Here is a 19,672-nt window from a genome sequence, read left to right as displayed (position 1 = left end):
CAGGAGTTTTGAGAACGGGGGGGGGTGTCGTGTGGGTGTTTCAAGGGCGCCCGCGTGGCTACCTTCCTTCCTGGTCTGTTGTCGCGCAGGCCGGGAGCTCGCACGCACGCCGCTGGGTGGTCGCAGGCAGGCAGGCAGACAGGCAGCTTAAGAAACCCCCTCCGGGGTCTTTGGGGCCTTCCTGGTCTGTTGTTGAGTACTTATTTATTTAGATATTTTTTCCTTTGTTCATTTAGGCACTCAAGTTTTCTTAATCAAGAAAACCCAGTTGATATAAAGACCTATCTTCCCCATCATGTTTCCCCAATATTTTAGTGCTTTCTTCATGAATATTATTTCCCTTTTGTGTTCCATTATCAAAGATGACTTCTGAAAAATAACTTTAATTTCAGACAGAGTTCGAAGTATTAGCTCAGTTTCCATATGGTTCTGAGACCCAGTTATCATAGCCAGGTGGCCAGCCACAGTTCAGCCTTCCAGAAAGGAGCCTGATGCCTTTCCTCTGTCTCCACACCTACATCAGGCCCTGTCTTCATAGGAGAGGACTTACAGAGGGAATTAAATCTTGGCCATGTACAGACAAAAGGGTTGACTCTTCCTAAGCTTATCTATGCAGCTGGTGATAAAAAAAAAAAAAAAGAAAAGAAAAAAAAATAATCTCTGGAATCCTAATTTCACAATATGGAAAGAGTGAGATGCTTTTTTTCAATCATAGTTTTCTAATTAATGCTCTGTCATGTTTTAAAATTATACTGACAAAAAACGGAAATAGCTTTTAAGCTAATGATAAAATCTCACAGATAATTTTCTTTAAATATCTCAGAAAATGTAAATGAATGAATCATATATCATTAAAGAAGGAATTTCTCTCAATGAATTCTACCTGCTGGTATCTCAATTCATTACAAATAGATTAAAAGCTTTTATTTGAAATGAAACTCTGAAACTGGCACTGGAACAAAACCTACACCCAGAGGGGAGAAGCCTGTGAATATATTAAGAAGTTTCCACTTTCTAGGAGTTCTTGTGATCAAATGTCTCTCATCTGTTCAAAGAAGCTGGGAGAAGCCTTCCAATGCTACATGTTGACTTTTAACAAATCTGCCTAGGTTTCAATCTGCTTAACGTGGCTGGCTTTTTCCTGATGAGATGATGGCTTGTCAGCATGTAACTGTCTTCAGCAATCCGCCCCTCTCATATCATTACTGTCTTCTCTCCAACAGGGCACAGGTATAGGAAAGTGTGTCAGACAGAGGGCCTTAAACAAACCCAATGTCAGTCCCTGGGTGTGTGAAAAGGGAAGTTAACACAGCCCAGTTCCAACAAGCCTTTTGTATCTTTGGAGTGTTTTTTGAAATGTCTTAAAAGGAGTCACGTAGAGAATTTTTCTTTTACATGAACATGAAAAAGCAATAAGATAAACCCCTCAGTTAAAACAACAAGGTTAGCCTTTCTTGACTAACCACTCCCTTGGTTTGTCTTAATGCAGAATGAACAGAGTCTCTCCTATGAGGAAATTAAAATTCAGGGAGAATCAGGGATGGATACAAATTTAAAATCTAGACCTCATGGATTCAATGTTTTGAAATAAGCTTTCTAGTGTTCTTGCTTTACACCATGTCTAATCTTACAACCAGCTTTGGTTTTAATCTGGCCAGGTTGTTTTCCATGAAAAACATTCACTAGTTTGCACAGCAAATGCCACACACTGGAAGTCTTCAAATAACAAACGTACATCATTTCACAGTTCCAGAGGCTAAAAGTCAGAAATCAAGGTTTTGGCAGAGCTATAAGTCCTCTGAATCCTCTAGGTGAGAATCTCTCCATATCTCTCCTAGCTTCTAATGGAGGCCATCAATCCTTACTTTCCTGAGTTCACAACTGCATCACTGTATCACTGCCTACACGGACTCTTCGCTGGGTATCTTTACATAGTTGTCTTTTTATAAGAATTCCAGTCATGTTTGATTAATCCACATCCAGATGACCTTATCTTAAATTAATCAAAACCTAGTTCCAATTAAAGTTACAGGCATTGGTACTGGGGGTCTTCAACATCTGTTTTTAGGGTACAACCCAACCTGTAACAGTTCACAGATCTTTACCAAGAAACATTCTCATCCTCTTCTGGGCTATCTGTGTCTTCCTGAATATTGTTGATCACACTAATATTCAAAGCTGATGCACTACACGCTAGCTTTGTTTAAATTGATTTGACAGATAAAAAGCCTCGTAGATTAGAAAGCATCTTTGGATGTGTAGACAGCAACTTCTGGGATGCTTAAGTACATAATGAGACTCACTGATGAGTGGGAAAACTAGACTCTTGGAAATGAAGTCAGACACATTGGACTTTGGTGACATCTGTGGCGATTAACTAATTTCAAAACCTTGTAACAATGTTTCTTCTTCAATCTTAAGAGATAATATATATTTGGCCTATTCTACTTGGGTATTTTGAATATAAAAAAAATAATAGATGTGGAAAAAATGTTTAATGTTATGCAAATTCCTAGACATCTGAAGTGAGTTAATCCTTTAATGCCATGGTGCTTTCCGGAGTCTTGGGAAAACCAGGAGGTATAGCAGATGGTTGCTGCTCTTCCCACATTCTCTTGGACCTCCTATCTTAGTCCTCTGCAGCCACATTTCAGCTCCTGTGATCTTTCCTTTTAAGGATCCTTCTATCTTTGACTTTCTTCTGCGTATTTCTTTAGGTACTAAGTGCTCAGCCTTTATGCAGACCCAGAAATACTCTGGGGTTAGACCACTTATCCAGTCCCACAGCAGTTCTCGGCTAATAAATATCTGTAAGTGGCTACAAAAACTTTTTCTCTTTCATGAACCAGTTTGGAACAGACTTTGGGAAGTGCAGATCCCAGAGCTTTTCCTGTGCTCAAACTGAGAATGGGGCTTCAGCTAAACCGAGTCCAGGTTCAGCTCTTCCCTTGTCATTCATTCTATGACCCTGACTAACGAGTTTCACCGGAGAGCCTCACCCTACTAAACCGACTGAACGTGTCATGTAACTCTGGAGACTCCTTCCGAAAATGTGCTCTGAGCCACATTGTACTTCCATGAATACAGTTCTGGAGTGGGAGTTCTCACTGACCACCCGGAAGTGGAAAATTGGAACGGAATGGAATAGTAATTATTCAGGCATTGAGTCAAATGACTATTGCTGAACACCACTGAAACATCAGAGGGAGAAAATGAGAAATGTGACTCGGTAATTACCAGAGACCCCTGCAACGGATCCAGATCTCCTTTTTAATGCTATGACACATGGTAATAAGAAAGGCATAGACAGAACTGAGGAGACAAGAATGGGGAAACTGGGAGGGTCGGCGCTTGAGCAGTCTGAGGCCCGAACAAGCAGAGGCCCTGAACACCCAGCGCTGCTGGTATTTATTGGTGACATCATCGTGAGACTGAGGTAAAGGAGGTAGCAAAGGCACTGCATGTAGTTGCCATGGATATATTGCCCGTGCCGGCAAGGCTTGTAAAGGAGGAGACCAAAGCATTCTTGAATTGAGCACAGAGCAGACAAAATACAGGTTGTGGTTCATAATTAACCTTGTCTTTTTAGTAAAGAAGGTTTTAACTTGGGGGATGGAATTTGGATAGGAGTCAGTCTGACCTCAGCATGTAGGCTTTGGCCAGATGCACTTCTATAAACAAGCCTGTTGGGGTTAACTGTTTGCAGCTGCACTGCTTACATCCTGCTTTAGGCATAATCCATGGGGCAGCCCCCTCACAGTTAATGACGTAAGGGCGTACATCAAATCCGGGGGATTATTTAGTGTTCTTCACTAGCAGCTTGAGAGCCAAAAGAAACCATAAAGGAGAACAATTCATTATAGAAGCAGCAGAACCTGAGATAAGGCCAGATTCACATGCTTGGTACGTTTTTAATGCCAAAACTAGGACCCCAAAAGGGAGTAGGTTGGACATTTATACTCGGGATGGCTTGCTTGCCTTTTCTTATGAACATTCATCCTCTAGATTCCTATGAAGCCTTTGGGTCTGGAGAAATACTTTGCTTTAGCTAAAGTTTTTGTTCTTGCTTTTATTACACAGATAATATACATGGCAATTTCTTGCCAGCTACTAGATGCCTGTCTATCTCAAACCCAAGAATGCATGCACTGTCAGTCATATCAATAAAAAGCATAAGGCTATGCCTAGATCTTGAAGCTGAATCTGGTCTAATTTTTAGACACAAAAGACACTGTTTGAAAGAGAAGCAAAATCAGATTCAGGGAAAAAATAAAGTTTCAGTGGCACAGAAAGGTGATGCTTATGAGAAAAGATATCAAATACTTACCTAAGTGTTCTCCAGGAGTTATTTGATGCCATGGCTCACCTATAAAATACAACAGAAACCAAAGCAGAATGATTCTCATAATGGTCACGTTTTTATGTCAACTTCACTGGACACTGTGCCCAGACACGTGGTCTAATATTGTTGCAGCTGTTTTAGTAAGAATGTTTAGATCAATATTTAAATTGGTAACTAGTAAAATGGCTCTCTATTAGGTGGGCAGGCTTCATCCAGTCAGTTCGAGTCCTGAACGGAATAAATGACTCACCTCTCTAAAGCAAGAAGGAATTCTGCCAGGGAGAGCTTTCAAACTTGCATGACAACAATGGCCCTTCTTGAGATTCTAGCCTGGGTCCCAAACTGCCAGTTTAGCCTGTGTGTCTTGGACATGCTGTTGACTCTATTTCTTCAGAGAACCCTGAATATATAGACTCCTTCTAATAAAGAAAATTAAAAGGGGTCCAAGATAGGCCTAATTCTATGTCTTAGTCATTTCATTGGTTCACAAATGTCAACTTCCAATGAAAATCACTTGAGCAACACTGTATTATAGCAACAGAATGTAAAACAGTCTTAAATGTTATGAGAATCACAGAACTGTTTGCTATCCTGAATAATAGTAAGAGCACATGAGGGTCAACGGGCTACTACATTCCTGGCTTAGACTGTAACACAATTATTTCTCTGTTTCTCACATATATCATTGTAAAGGATATAATTAAATGTTGGCTCTTTTCTGTGTTACACTAAGAGTTTTATTACAGGAAAAGTTAAAGCCTATGAATATGCCTGTTTTGGCATGAAGAAAACAAAGGCAACTTGATAGGAAGGACAGAGACTAATGCCATCTCCAAGAACTTAAAGTGGTCCCCTTTATTTCCTTTACAAATTTACCTACATAGCTCCCTCTCAAACCAGGTGGGCTATCGTTAATACTAGTAGATGACTGACTGCAAAATTAACTAAATAGCAGTTGCATACTCAGCTTTTGCACTAGATATGATTTTTTTATAAGAACAGATAGGTCTGATCTCTGGAAATTAAAATTTAGTGTTCCATTTTCTCGTATGTTTTATACAATAGTCATCACAATAAGCCCTCAGAAGATGGTCACCGTCGGCAGCAGTGAAAAACAGCACATGTAGACTCTGACACAGCCAGCACTCCCGCTCTGCCACGGAAGAGTCTGGAAGGTCTTGGATCACTGGGCCATTCCAAAGACTTCGTGGTCATTCCCTAAATTAGTAACCTTAGATTGGTTGAACAGTATCAAGTTTTCCACATATACTCCAGGTGGAATTACTAAGGGCTGTACCCTAGAACGGCAGTTTTGAGCACTCAAGGCATTTGGGATTGAGAAGGAATTCCTCAAAAAAAAAAAGAAAAAAAAACAGCAATAGATTATTCAAGTTATTGCATTTTGCATCTCTTAACACTAAGACGCAAAGTTTGAAAGGCCAATTAGGGCTGCAAACGCTGCCCTCAGGAACACTGCTGTGTCTCATTTATGTAGTAATTCTGACAGCTTCCCATTTTGCCCAAAAAGCGGAGCGAGAAGGGGCTATGCATTAGGTGCAGGCTGGAAGGAATCGGCCCTATTTCCTGAATGATTTGAACAAGTAGACAGCATAGTAGTTGCTAAGCACTGGTTAGATGAAGCCTCTGTAGCAATGCAGGGCCAACAAGGAACAGACTCTGGGGATCCTGTCAAAAATTCATCTCCTGCAGGAACGAATTGGTCCCTATGAAACAGCACCTTCTGGGGGACGCCTGGGCCGTGGCCAGGAACCCATTAATGGACTATGGTGAGTGAGTCATAACCCATGCTGTCTGTCACGAGCTGAGAGCCTCAATTCCAAATGAAAAGATCAGGCAGGGCAGGAACCGTCTGTTTCAGAACTGCAGTGGAATACTGAGAGTCGATCTGAGCAGAGGAAAGTGACACAGGAAGCTGCCTGAACAAGAGGTCTCAGCTTGCACGTGACTTGCTGCCTTTGTGACAGTGGAGCGCCTACACACCCAGGGAGCTCTGTATGACAGTTGTCAGGAGAGGAGAAATACACCCAGGGCTTGTTCACTAATGGGCTCTCTGTTTAAGCTGTTCTAAGGCAACAATAGATTCCTGCTGCACAGCGTCCTACTCAGGGCTCACAGGCAGCCTTCACAGCTGCGAAGGAGAGAAACCCACTCAGTGGACAAACGCTGAGGCTGTTCCTTATGTCAGAAAAAGAAAAGCTCCTTCCGCGGAATTCTGAAGCGCCATAAAGGACTTGCTCAAAGACCTCAGATGACTATGATCAGGAAATCAATAACAAAAAATTCCCAGCAAAAGATTTATTGGAGAAGACACAAAGTGTAAGGTTCGTGGCAGCGCATTTTAATGCTGACCAGATAGCGTGCATTTCTGAAGAGGGAGATAGAACTACGGGGAGCCACTATCCTCCCAGGAAAGACTCAAAACACACTGTATTCGCCAGGGAGTTGGGGCATACACACCGCCTTGAAGCACCCTGTGTCTGCGGCACGGAAAGCCCTCCTGCTATGCACTTTCTCATTGTATCGGCAACAGTAGCTCCCTGAAATGATACAGGCAAGGAAGAAGCACTTAGCTGCCATGCGCAAGATGGACAAAGAGAGAAAGAAGAGTCTCGATAATCAGGCTGATCAGAAATATGTGGCTGTGGCTCTTATTTGATCAAAATTTCCCTCGGAATGACATCGATAGAAGCCTCCTGGAGCACAGTTTTAAGTCTACAGCATACAGTGAAATCTCTAGAGTGAAAGCCTAGCCAATATCCCCACAATCGGGAGCAGTGAGCTCTGCCTGAGTTTGCAGACTTAAACTGGTTCATTATTCCAGAATCCTTTGGTAATGTTGCAACAGCAATGTGCTTTATGTTTTAAAAGTTATTGCTAGCTTGTCTCTATTGTCAAAACATAAATGTATACCTTTATGGAGTATGATGTGATGGTCTCAAATGAATGAAATGTAGGATGGTAAAATAAAATAATTAACACATATGATGTGATTATCTGAAATGCATAAATTGTAGGGTGATTAAATCAAATAATTAACATACCCTTCACCTTCCTTACCTGCCATCTGTCAAGGTGAGGCATTTTAAATTTTCTTTTAGTTATTTTGAAAGACATATTCCTGTTGACCATAGCTACTTTGAAATGCAACAGATATCAAACCCTCCACCTCCAGTGTATCTGAACCCTTGTAGATTTCCCCATTTCCAACTGCCCATTTCCTCCTTTCTCCTCTGGTCATCATCCTTCTGCTGCCTGCTTAGGGCAGTGAATTCTTTACATAAGTGAGATCACAAGGTGTGTGCCTTTCTGAGTCTAGCTTAGTTCACTTGGCACAATGTCCTCCAGATCATTCATGTTGCCACCAATGACAGTGTTTTCTGTTGAATGCATACCACATTTTCTGTGTGCACTCACCCCAAACAGAATTCAGTTTCTTAAATGTCTTGTCCACTGCTTTAGTGATTGCAGGAATGCAGATTTTCTGTTGGTGTGTTGATAGCATCTCCTTTGGGGTTGCTGGGTGGGTCCTGTGGCAATTTTGTCTTTAGCTTTCTGGCACAGTTCTGTACAGCTTCTCCTAAGGGTGAAGCTAGTTTACATTTCCACTAAGAATATAGAGTTTCCTTTTCTCTGCATCTTCTCCAGCACCCATTTTTTATTTTTCCATCTTTTGATAAAAACCATTTATCTGATATGAAGTGGCTTATAATTATGTTTTTAATTTGTATTTCTCTGATAATTGGTGACATGGAACGTTTTTAATATACTCAAAAGTTTGTTCCTATGCCTTCTTTTGAGAAATACATGTGCAGGTTCTTTGTCCATTTTCAAATTATATTATTTGTTTTCTGGCTATTGAGCTGTTTGAGTCCTTATATATTCTGGACACTTGCCATTATTAGATATATTTTTGAAAACTAAGAATATGTATTGTTTTCCATTAAAAAAATAATAAAGAAGGGAATAGTGCCTGCCTGAGAGAGAGAGGTATTTATAGAAAACCTTGTTCTTTTGCCATCTCATTTGGAAATAACAAACCCCCTTTGGCATAAGGGTAAAAAAAGTATGCCCACTACAACTGCCTTTTGGAAGTAATATTTAACTGACCCACAGTTATGATTACAATAACTTTTAAAACTACTATCAATTTCACCACAGTGTTTAGGAATTTCCTAGATTTTTTCAACTTCCTCAAAAACCAAGTTGCTAACTATACCTGCCTCAGCCGAATTTTTTTATGAGTATTTTCTCCCATTCTGTGAGTTGCTTCTTCGTTTTACTGATTTTCTTTTGTAGTGAGACACCATCCCATTCGTCTGTTCTTCCTTTGGTAGCCTGAGTTTTGGGGGTCAAGCCCCCTATAAAAGCATTGCTCGAGCCAGTGTTGGCATTCTTTGCCCCCGTTTCCAGTAAGTCATCTCACAGCTTCAGCCTAAGGGTTGAACCTACCTTGAGTTCCTTTCTGCTTTCGGTGTGAGGACCTCATTCTGTGTTCTGCTTGTGGCTGTGGAGATTCTCCTACACCAGTTATAGGAGGGCAGCTGAACTTTCACCACCGTGGACTTGGCTCCACTGGCAAAACTCACCACAAATGATCTGTGGTTTTATTTCTGTTTTTAAAATTCCGTTCCATTGGTTGATATGTCTGTTTTTATGCCAGGACCATATTGTTATCTACTCATTTTTATTTATGATTGGTCCATTGCAATTGGAGCTATTTATGAGATAATATATGTTTTGATTAGTGTGCCCATTGGCTCATGAGCAAACTAATGCAGTCAATGCATCAATTACATTTGATTTTACCTCTCTATGGTATGTATATTCAAAATCCTCTCTTCTAGATATTTTGAGACAAACACTTATTGTTTCCTATTATTTTCTGTATTGTGTCGTAGAATGCCTGAATTGAAACATTATGCCCATTGACTAAGCTCTCCCTCCTTCCCTTCCTGTTACTCTTTTTACTATTCTACTTTTAATTTCTGCAAAGTGAACTTTTTAAAGCCTCCATTGATGAGTGTGATTGTATGGCATCTGTTTTCTCTGCTTACCTTCATTCACTTAATGTCTTTCAGGTCTCTCTATGTTGTTGTAAATGGCTGCACAGTCTTCTGATGTGGGTAGGGCCTTCATTTTCTCTATTAGTTCATCAGTCAATTCCATATCCAGACTAACTATGCACAGTACTGCAAAGAACGCGAGATCAGGCATCTCTTGACATTCTGACTTCACTTCCTTTGGGTATGTATCCAGAAGTGATTATTAATGGGATCATATGTTAGTTCTAATTTTACTTTTTTTGGAGCACCTACATGCTGTAATGGTTCCACCAGTTTACATTCCATAACAAAGTGTATTACAGTCCCTATTCTCCTCTTCCTCAAGAGTATTTCTGATTTCTTTCCTTTTTGACAGTAGTCATTCTAATGAATGTAAAGTACTATCTCATTGTGGTTTTGATTTGCATTTCTCGAATGATTGTGGGAACTACACCTTTTTTTCCTATATGTGTTGGCATTTTAAAGTCATCTTTTAAAGATGGAAATGCCTTTTCAGGTCTTTAGATACTATTTAAATAGATTATTATTATTATTATCATTATTGCTTTATCATTATAAATTCTAGATACTAACCTTTTGTTATATGTGTAGTTTACAAATATTTTTTGCATACCCTGTAGGGTATCTCTTAACTCTGTTGGTTATTTCCTTTACTGAGCAAATTTTAGTTTGATATAATCCTTTTCTTTGATTTGCCTTCATTGCCTGTTCTTTGAGTGATATTAAAAAGAATCTTTTCCCAGACTAGAGTCTTGAGATATTTACCTTATATTTCTTTTAATAGTTTTTTCTTTAAATCCTCACATTTCAGCCTCTATTTTGTGTTGATAGTTAAAATTGTTGAGTAATAGGGCTCTGGTTTCATTCCACTCAAAGTGGATATTCAGTTTCTCTAGCACCATTCATTGAAGAGATTGTTTTTTCTCATTGTCTGTTTTTATTCCTCTGCAAAAATCAGTTGGCTGACAATAAATCATGCTATTTATGGGCTATAGTTTTTCATTGATTTGTGTGTCTGTTTTTATTCCAATAGCATCCATCTTAGTTGTTACAGCATTGTTATATATTTTTGAAGTGAGGCTTTTTCTTGCCTTTAACTTTGTACATTTGGCTTAGAATGGACTGTTTTGGCTCTTTGAGGCTTTTGTAGTTTTGTATGAATTTAAAAATTGGATTTTTGTTCTATTTCTTTAAAAAATGATGGAGTTTTCCATTGTGGATTCTTCGGGTAGCATGAACAGTTTCATAACTTTACTCAATTTACATATTAGTTCCCATTTATTCTTAGTCTTGGAGTTTTTTGTATATTGCAAATACAGACAATTTTACACTGGTGAGCATTTTAAAACGACCCCCAAGCCTTTCCAAAAGCGATTTGTGCTGCTTTCTTCAAGTAATTGGCATAAGATCAAAGGGAATACCCAATTTTGTTGTTGTTCTTGTTGCTATTACAAGCCACTGGTTCTGAATGGACATTAATTCCTCATTACTCAAAATGACACTACGAATGATTAGAATATTGATGCAGTGGTCTTAGTTTACCTTCTGTTTACAATGGGTCCAGCTGGACTATTGCCGACTGACCAAATGTGGCTATTTTCTTAACCCCCTGGTGTTTACAGTAGACATTCGGTGGGAGGAGCTTACACATGGGGCCTCTGACCCAAGGACTGAGAGTCTTTATGAGAGAAAGGGCAATGCAGGAGACCTGAGACTCCCCATCATTACAACACAGTAAACAGGAAAAGACGAGTTATCCTTAGGGAATTAGAGATCAAGGGCACCACTAAAAACTAGCAAGATGGCAAGGGGGTGATATTTATCAATGCTCCTTTCATCCACTGTTTTTCCTGTGAATAAATCAAATACATCTTGGGTAGTGACTGTAGACTGTGTTGCCTCTAATAAGGTGGTGACTTCAGATTGAGATTCAGTAGAAGAAATCAATACAGAACTTGCCACTGGTGGTGAGTCATTGATCATTGCCTATTCACATGAGTTTGAAACAAAGTAAAAAGAAGTTTAATTTTACTTGGTTGGTTTGGTTGAATTCACACACTCCAATGCATTCAACTGCAGTGCTGCCTTCAAAAATCTCTTCTGAAAAGCATCACCCAGGTGGGGTGCTTCTTTCTTTATGGCAGATGACATAAGGTTGCAGCACCTCTCTCTCAGCTCTGGGAAACTTTGGGCTCCATCACATCCATCTATCACCCTTTCTGGTCATTGACAACTTACTATAGATTGATGGTCAAGCATCTCTCCTGGAAATGCTATGAGTAAGCAAGGTAGTCAGTGCAAGGGGTCATCTAGGGCTGAAGAAAGGAAATCTGGAGCCAAAGGGCAGCTGCTGAAATATTTCTGTGTCTCCATCATCATGTTTAATGGTGAATTTCTCTGAGATTTATCTGCTGTCTCACTGCTACCTTTGAGATTTCATGTAAGATCCTCTATGGGTCAGTTCTAAACAAGAATACTAGAGAAAAGGACTCCAGGAGATATGAGCCCCAGTCTTAGCCAAATTGCTAGAGCAGAATACAGTATACTGATCTTACTTTTCTAACCTTGTTCCACCGTCTGTTTGGAGAGTTTTGTTAAAGTTTCAATCTATGATTATGGATTTTTCTATTCTATGTCTAGTTTGTCAATTTTTACTTCATTCATTCTAAAGCTGTGCCTTAAGTAAGCAAGCATTTGATATTTTACTGTTAGGGTTCCCATTTATCATTGTGAGATTGCCTTTTCTTTTTTAAGTAATCATTCTTACATCTCAGTATTACTTTTTGGATTTTTTTTTTTACTAGCTTTAAAAAACTTAACAAACAGAGGGTGAGAAACAAAATAGGCAAAAACCTAATCGTGAAATAAATAAATGGAGGAAAATAATCCTGTGCAAAGTTTCTACTGTGATAATGATAAATTCTCCCCAAAAGTAGTTGAAGCAGACAAGTAGTAGAGAAATAAAGGCCTTTCTATGGCCAGAATACTCAATATTAGAAGGATTTCCATTCTGGATTAATCTCATTCAAAATGATACCAGGAGTATTTTTTCACCCCATAATACATACAGTTTGTATGCAAACACGAACATTTTCAAAGAAAGCCAGGGGACTTACACTGTCCGATGGAAAAGACTATTTTCCAATCAGAGTACGTGAGGCAGCATTCTGTTGATGCAAGGATGGAACCCGAAGAGGGTACAGCTTGCAACTCATGGGCAGTTGCACACAAAGAGGGCAAGAGTAAGACTACAGTGAAGACAGGGGCTGATCTTTTAGACTAATAACGTAGGACAGCATCAGTATAGATGCACAAGGCAAGACGGGTCTCACCTGAAGCTCTGGGCACTCTTGATCGGTAGGTTTTTGAGGAACACAGAAGAGAATGCACTGACGACAATGACAAGGGAGGCAGACTCGGTAAACAGGTACACAGTCTGCTAATTAAGGGGGAACGTGACAAATGTAGCTTGCAGAGGAGCATGCCTGTAATCCCAGCCCCGGGGAGGCTGAAACAGGAGGATCAGTGCAAGTTCCAGGTCAGCCTGGGCTACATAGAGAGACCCTGTCTCAAAAAACAAAATTAAGAAATGTCCTCTAACAAAAGGATCAATGAAAGAAGTGAAAGTTCGATACAGAAAGAGATGATATATATTGTATATTATGTATCTGTATCAAATACAATGACTACTATATATAATTTTTGCAATATTTGATAAAATATTTATATAATATAAATATATTTATTGTATTTATTTTATATAGGATAAAAACTTGTATTACTCACATTCACATATATACATAAAACATACACATGATATATTATATATATATATACATATATATATATGTATATATATATGACTGTTACAAATGAATAAAGAAAAAGCAGTTGAAGATTGGGTAAAAAATATTAATAGCTATGTCCCAAGAGGGAGATTTTTATAACCAATAAACAATGAAAAGCTGCTCAACTTTAGCAATCAATAAGAAATACAAATTTAAAAAGTGATGACGTACTACTATCACTCAAGCAAAACTTTTCTACAAAGATGAAGATAAAAATGTCAAGTGTGTAGACGATGTGGCACTACCAGAACTGTCACCCGTCACTGCTGGTACAAACTGTTACAGTCACTTCGGAATACTTTCGGCCAGTGTCTGACAAAATTGAGCGCATATGTATCTCAGATGACCCAACGTTCCATCTCACACGTGCTGTTCCGAGTATGCTGCTGTACGTGTGGATCATGAAACCAGTACTAGAATGTTTATAGGAGCATTACTGTCAGCAGCGCGGAATTCTTTGAGAAAGATACCTAGACGGGGAATAGCTGGGTCAAATGGAATTCTATTTTCAGGGTTCTTTGAGGACTCTCCATGCTGGTTTCCTTTGTGGTTGTGTTAGTCTACATTCCCACCCATATGTAGAAGGGCTCCTTTCACCTCACAGCCTCACCAGCATTTGTTATTAAATTTATTGACGAGAGCCATTCTTTCTGGAGTGAAATGGAATTTCAGTGTTTTTAAAATGTGCATATCTCTGAAAGCCAGAGATGTTGAACACGTTTTCGTGTGCTTTTTTGCCATTTTTATGGATTCTTCTGAGAAATGTCTATTCATTTGAATTGCCCATCTGTTTATCCACCATAAGGAAGGATAAACTTGAGTCATGTTCAGATACACGGATGCACCTTGAGACCATAATGTTAAGTGAATTAATCAGGCACACACGTTGAAATACCGCGTGGTTTCTCCTACATAAGAAACCCACACTATGAAAAAAGAACAAAGTGTAAGTTAGAAAATACAAAGTAGGGAAATAGATTTTATTCAGACTTGAAGGGGATCGAGAGATGGAAGGAGGAGGGACACAGTGGAAGAGAAAGGGTGAGAAAAAGAATTAAGGTACGAACGCTTGCCGGTTCCCCACAGGAACGTCATCTTCAGGTACCGACTAGTGCTTCCTTCAGAATGAGCCGATTTATATATTATTTGCTTTGGGGGGGGCGGCTGTTTTCCCAGGGGTCGGATGAATTAGGTTTCTGTTTTTCATCCAATGTCAGGTACACATTTTTAAAACACCCCTCCCCAATCCAGTCTGTAATTTCTTTTCCACGTCCGGCAAACGATCTTTGGATGAATGGAAATTTTTAAGAGAGTACAACGTATCAGCTTTAAGAAGAACAGGTGGGAATTCTGAGCTGCTCCCACTAACGGACAGCTGAATACGGAACAGGGTTGTACATTCGAGCCTGGGAAATGAACGAGGTAAACACACACAGGGCCGTCCAGGACGGCAGGCAGGACAGGCGGGACGGAGAGTCAGGTGCAGTGGATGTAGATGGGTGGGTGCGCTGTCACAGCTCTAACGCAGTCGGAACTACTGCAGTGCCTAGAGCGGCGATCCCGCCCTGGAGGTAACAGTGATCTTAAAAGGCGCAGGGACTGCAGGAGGCAAGGAGAGGCTGTCAGCTCCCTGACGGTCCATCTCCTGATCTGGGTGCGAATTCCGCGGGGGCGCGCTCACCGTGTGAAAATCAAGAGCGTTGAAGGCGCGTGTTCACGCCGCTCCTCCTGTCTGTTTGCAGGTTTAGTCTATACGCCATCCAGCATGCATCCCCCAAATTATTTTTCTTTTGCAAACTTGCTAAGCTCTAAGAAGCAAAAATAAGCTTTCGGGCCCGAGCCTAACGCGTGCCGCAGGGTCTCCGGGAAGGAAGGCTGCAGCCGGTTCCGCGAAGCCGGTAGAGTGGAGGTAGCGCTTCCTCTTCCACGCTGACATCAAGGCTGCCCAGAGACGAACGTGCAGGTGGCCGAGGAGCAGCACTCTGAGATCTTCCGTTCTCAGTAAAAGCTCAGGATAACAAAATGCACCTCAGCACTTCCCTCCGCTGTATATTACAGAGAGGAGCTAAATCTGGCAGCTGCTGTCCCTTTGTTCCGAGCTGGATCATCTCCGCATTTCTTCTGGTTACCGCCTTTATTTATGCTTTGCCACAAAGACGACTCGGACAGACCAGAGAAGGAGGGCTATTGCTCCCGCAGGAAGGAGGCTGAGCAAGATCGCCGTGGAAATGCTTCTCCATGCGGGACTCAGGGCTGGTAACTCCTGCAGGCAGGAAGTGGCTCTGTTTCACCTAGCACGCTGACCAGGGTGCAGAGCCACAGAGCTCCTTTTGTGGATCAGCTCAGCTCAGCCGGGACCCTGGCCTCCAGAGCAGGAGCCATCTTCTTTTAGAGTCCTTCTCTTTTCCGGTAAAGCACACGAGCCAGGAGAATGTAACACCTAGGAGCTCCCTCCCGTCACTTGCCCTGCTCCTATAAACGCACACATCCACCTGGTGGGGTCCAGGAAGGCCTCAAGTCCCGGCCTAACCCTGCTGCTGACCTGGCTATCAGCAACAACTGAGTCTCCACGTTCGTACCGGACCAAATCCCAAATTTAAAGATAAAGAGACCCAGTTCTCATGCTCTTTTGACAAGCTTTGAATGAAGACTTCAGACTTATACAGAGGCATGCTTGTTTTAAATAATTTACGTGTGAGAGGATGATTGGGTTAGCAATGTTGGACGATTTCTCTGTTTCAGATGTCTAATAGTCACGGAAAGCGAAAGTGGTATTATTGCTGCAACGATATCTTTCAGTGTTCTCTGCCTGCCACTTAATTATAATTGGCATCTTTCACAATGCAAAAAATGCATTATGTACTGCACATTAATCCTTATCTAGTTGTAGAAAAAGTTCCTTTTATTTTTGTGAGCCTCACACAGACCGTAATGGTGACTGCTTGTCTCTCAGAAGTGTGTGAGCGCTGTTCCGTGAGACCTGCTCCTGCTCCTGGCTCCTCTCTTCTACCACTTTCCTCACCAGCAGGGTGACCTTGGATAAATCACTCTGCTTTGTTATGCCTTAGGTTTCTGCATTGCATATTCATGGATCTGGCTTAGATCAGTGTTTTCCGAAATGTGCTTGGCAAGATATAGCAATTCCCAAAAGATTTCTCTCATCAAACAAATCTGGGGAAAATGTGTTCAGTGTTCCCTGCATCTGTACTTAGGGAACCATTTCTTCTTTTTTAAAAAAAAAATAATTCTATTGGTACATTTAAGGTACACAATATAATGACAGTCATTGTTGGAAATTTGTACCCTTACATAATCCATCTTGGTTCTTATTTTTCCCTCATTACCCTGCCCTCCTGTCTACCCCTTCCTCCCTATCTACAAAGACTTTGTTTCCATTATTTTTCATTTTCTCATATTAATTCCATTCCCTTCTTTCCTTTCCCTTACCTCTCCCATTTCCCCTCTCCTTTGTCCCTTTTCTTCCTGTTTCACATCATCTATTATAACTTTTAGTCCTTATTTACACTTTCAGTTTCTCACACTAGAGAAGCTATTTGGTATTTACACGTGTGTCCTATTTATTACGCTTAAGAGTATCACCTCAATGTGTATCCATTTAGCTATAAATGTCTCTAATTTCTCATTTTTTATGGCTGAGTAGTTCTCCATTTTATATTTAAAAAAACACATTTTCTTTGCCCAGTCTTCTGTTGGGCAGTTAGGCTCCTTCCAAGTTTTAGCTATTACAAATTATGCTGCTATGAACATGGGTGCACACATATCACTGTGGTATGATTCTTTTAATCCTTTAGAGAAGATACTCAGCAGGGGAATAGCTGGGTCAAATGGGACTTCCAATCCTACTCCTCTGAGGTATCTCCATGCTGATTTCCACAGTGGTTGCACCAGTCTACACTCCCACCAGCAGTGGAGCAGGCTTCCTCTTTCCCCAAACCCCTGCCAGCATTTGTTATTGGTTCATTTCATGATAGCAGCCATTCTTTCTTGGGTGAGGTGGAATCTCAGCATTGTTTTCATTTGTATTTCTCGAATGATCAGTGATGTTCAACATTTTTTCATATGGTTATTTGCTATTTCTACTTATTTGTCTGAAAAGTGTATTCATTTCAGATGCCTAATTTTAGATTGGGTCTTTGAATTTGGGAGGTCTAATTTCTTTTTTTTTAAACAGCTTTAATTGAGTTCATTGGTACATTTTAGGTATACAGTATAGTTACGTTCACCATTGGGATCCTGTACCTCTACATGACAAGTCTTGATTCTCATTTTTTCCCCTTACCCCTGCCCTCCCTTCACCCCCTCCTCCCCTCCCCATCTGCCAACACTTTATTTCCATCTTTTCATTTTCTCATATTTTTTCTTTTCCCTTATTACCCTTCCCCTACCCATCCCACCTTCCCCACACCTTTAGCCCCTTTCTTCCCATTTCACAATGTCAGTAATCTTATTAGGATCTTATGTATTATACATGAGGTATAATTTCTTTAAGTTCTTTATATATTCTAGATAGTAGAACTTTGACAAACAGCTGGCAAAACGTTCCCACATTGTGGGTTGTCTCTTCACACTGTTGGTCATTTCTCTTGCTGCGCAAAAGACTAATTTCTTTAAGTTCTTTATATATTCTAGATAGTAGAACTTTGACAAACAGCTGGCAAAAACGTTCCCACATTGTGGGTTGTCTCTTCACACTGTTGGTCATTTCTCTTGCTGCGCAAAAGCTTTTTAATAAGACATCCTACTTGTCGATAAACCATTTCTAACTAAAGGGCCTGGAGAGTACTGTGGTACAGAAATCTTCTTCATCTTATTTCACTGAGTTTCTTCTAGCTTCAGGAGACTTATTTTCTGTTACCTGAAACCAGTAAATAAAGATTGAATCTTCTTTCTTTTTTTTTGACACCCTAAACTTCATAACCTACAAAGTCTCTCTTGGTCCACATTCAGTGTTACACTGAATGGCATTCCCTGGGTGGATTACACATCTGGGAGAGTGGACTTGAAGCCTGTTTTGCTTTTTTTTTTTTTCCCTAATTCAACTGTACAATGGACTTTGTGTGACCTCAGGAAAAACTGTAATTTATCTGGGCCCCACCTCCTTCATCTAAACATCTTTCCTCCATTAGAGTCCTGAAAATAAAATAAAAATATCAAAAACACAAATGACACATAGCTTCACATGCTGCAAAACTAAAAGCAAAACAAAGAGCTATAAGTGAACCTATGACTAGCATAAGAACTTCAGACACTTTTAGTGATCTTTTAAAAGTATTAGAAAGCTGGAAGTGTTTTTGTGTCTCAATGGAGAAAGTTTGAGGAGGAAAACGAAAGGCCTCTCCTCTCCTGTACAAGTGGAAATCTTGTTTTGGACACTGATCCTTTAAGATTATCCAATACATTGTCTCTGTAAACACCAAAACCACTCTGGCGAGTGACAGGGATGAGAGAGCCCCATAAAGGAGGAGGGCACAGCATTTCTCAGAGGCAGCTGGTGACATATGAAATACAGCCCTGACTTCTGAGAGCTGAAGCAAAGGATATCAGAACTGATGGGGCCTCCCTGATGTGCTTACCACTTTCTCAGATGGGAAGTAAATCCCACTTACACAGTCCTTCAGAAATGGTGGTCCAGGACTTAGAACCCTCGTACAATAAACCACTTGCTTCTCTTGTGAGGAGGAAAATATGCTCTTGTCTCACTCCATAGGTTCTTATAGAAAAAGTTCTCTGGGTAAAAACAAAGCTACAAATATTACATAACACAAGATACCACAGTGGCTGACTAACACGGCTCCCATTTCTGATATATCTCTTAGAAGGCAGTTGTGATACTCAGACAATGCATACCCCCCCGAAGGGAGCTCTCTTCTGGTGCGGTACTTCAAGCCATGGCAAAAAATGCTTGAAATGGCGGAGCTCAAATGGGGGTACTTATCAAGTTAATGGATCCCTCTGTATCCTGGAAAGAAAAGTACAGGATTCACAGAGGGGTGTATTTTTCCAGGGCTTCTGTCTCTCTCCCATCCTTAGCTGGGTTGTGGAGGGGCAGCCGATATCTGCACTACAGCTCCCAGCAGCATCTGCCCTCTGTCTGTGCTGCTTAGTCCCAGTGAGATGAAAGCAACTAAAGAGCAAGAACTATACCTTACATTTCTCTTCTCCTCAGCCCTCAGAGGGAGGCTGTCTAAAGTTTGAGCTCAGTTCAAAAAATTATCTATAGAATGAATGGATGGATAAAGAGAAAATTAAAATATAGATAAATCCTAATTTTATTCAGATTAAATATTTATAATATTCCTCTGAAATACAGCATGCCAAATTGCACTAGGGTTTTTCAGAAAAGCAGAACAATTATACATGTGCGTATGTGTATGTGT

At 40.4% G+C, this 19,672-nt stretch overlaps 1 long non-coding RNA gene across 1 annotated transcript in view; it reads right to left on the bottom strand.

The window, feature by feature from the left end:
- Positions 1–19,672, bottom strand: part of LOC104863825 — a 474,833-nt gene that overhangs the window by 44,736 nt on the left and 410,425 nt on the right. Inside the window, exon 3 of the long non-coding RNA XR_004516309.1 lies at positions 4,328–4,366. This is a non-coding gene — a long non-coding RNA (uncharacterized LOC104863825). The remainder of the gene's footprint in view (positions 1–4,327; positions 4,367–19,672) is intronic.

The sequence above is a fragment of the Fukomys damarensis genome, unplaced genomic scaffold (assembly GCF_012274545.1).
Source record: "Fukomys damarensis isolate Sample0158 unplaced genomic scaffold, DMR_v1.0_HiC HiC_scaffold_8, whole genome shotgun sequence".
Taxonomy (NCBI): Eukaryota; Metazoa; Chordata; class Mammalia; order Rodentia; family Bathyergidae; genus Fukomys; species Fukomys damarensis.
The sequence above is the reverse complement of the archived record's forward strand: the minus strand, read 5'-3'. Positions and strand labels throughout refer to the sequence as shown.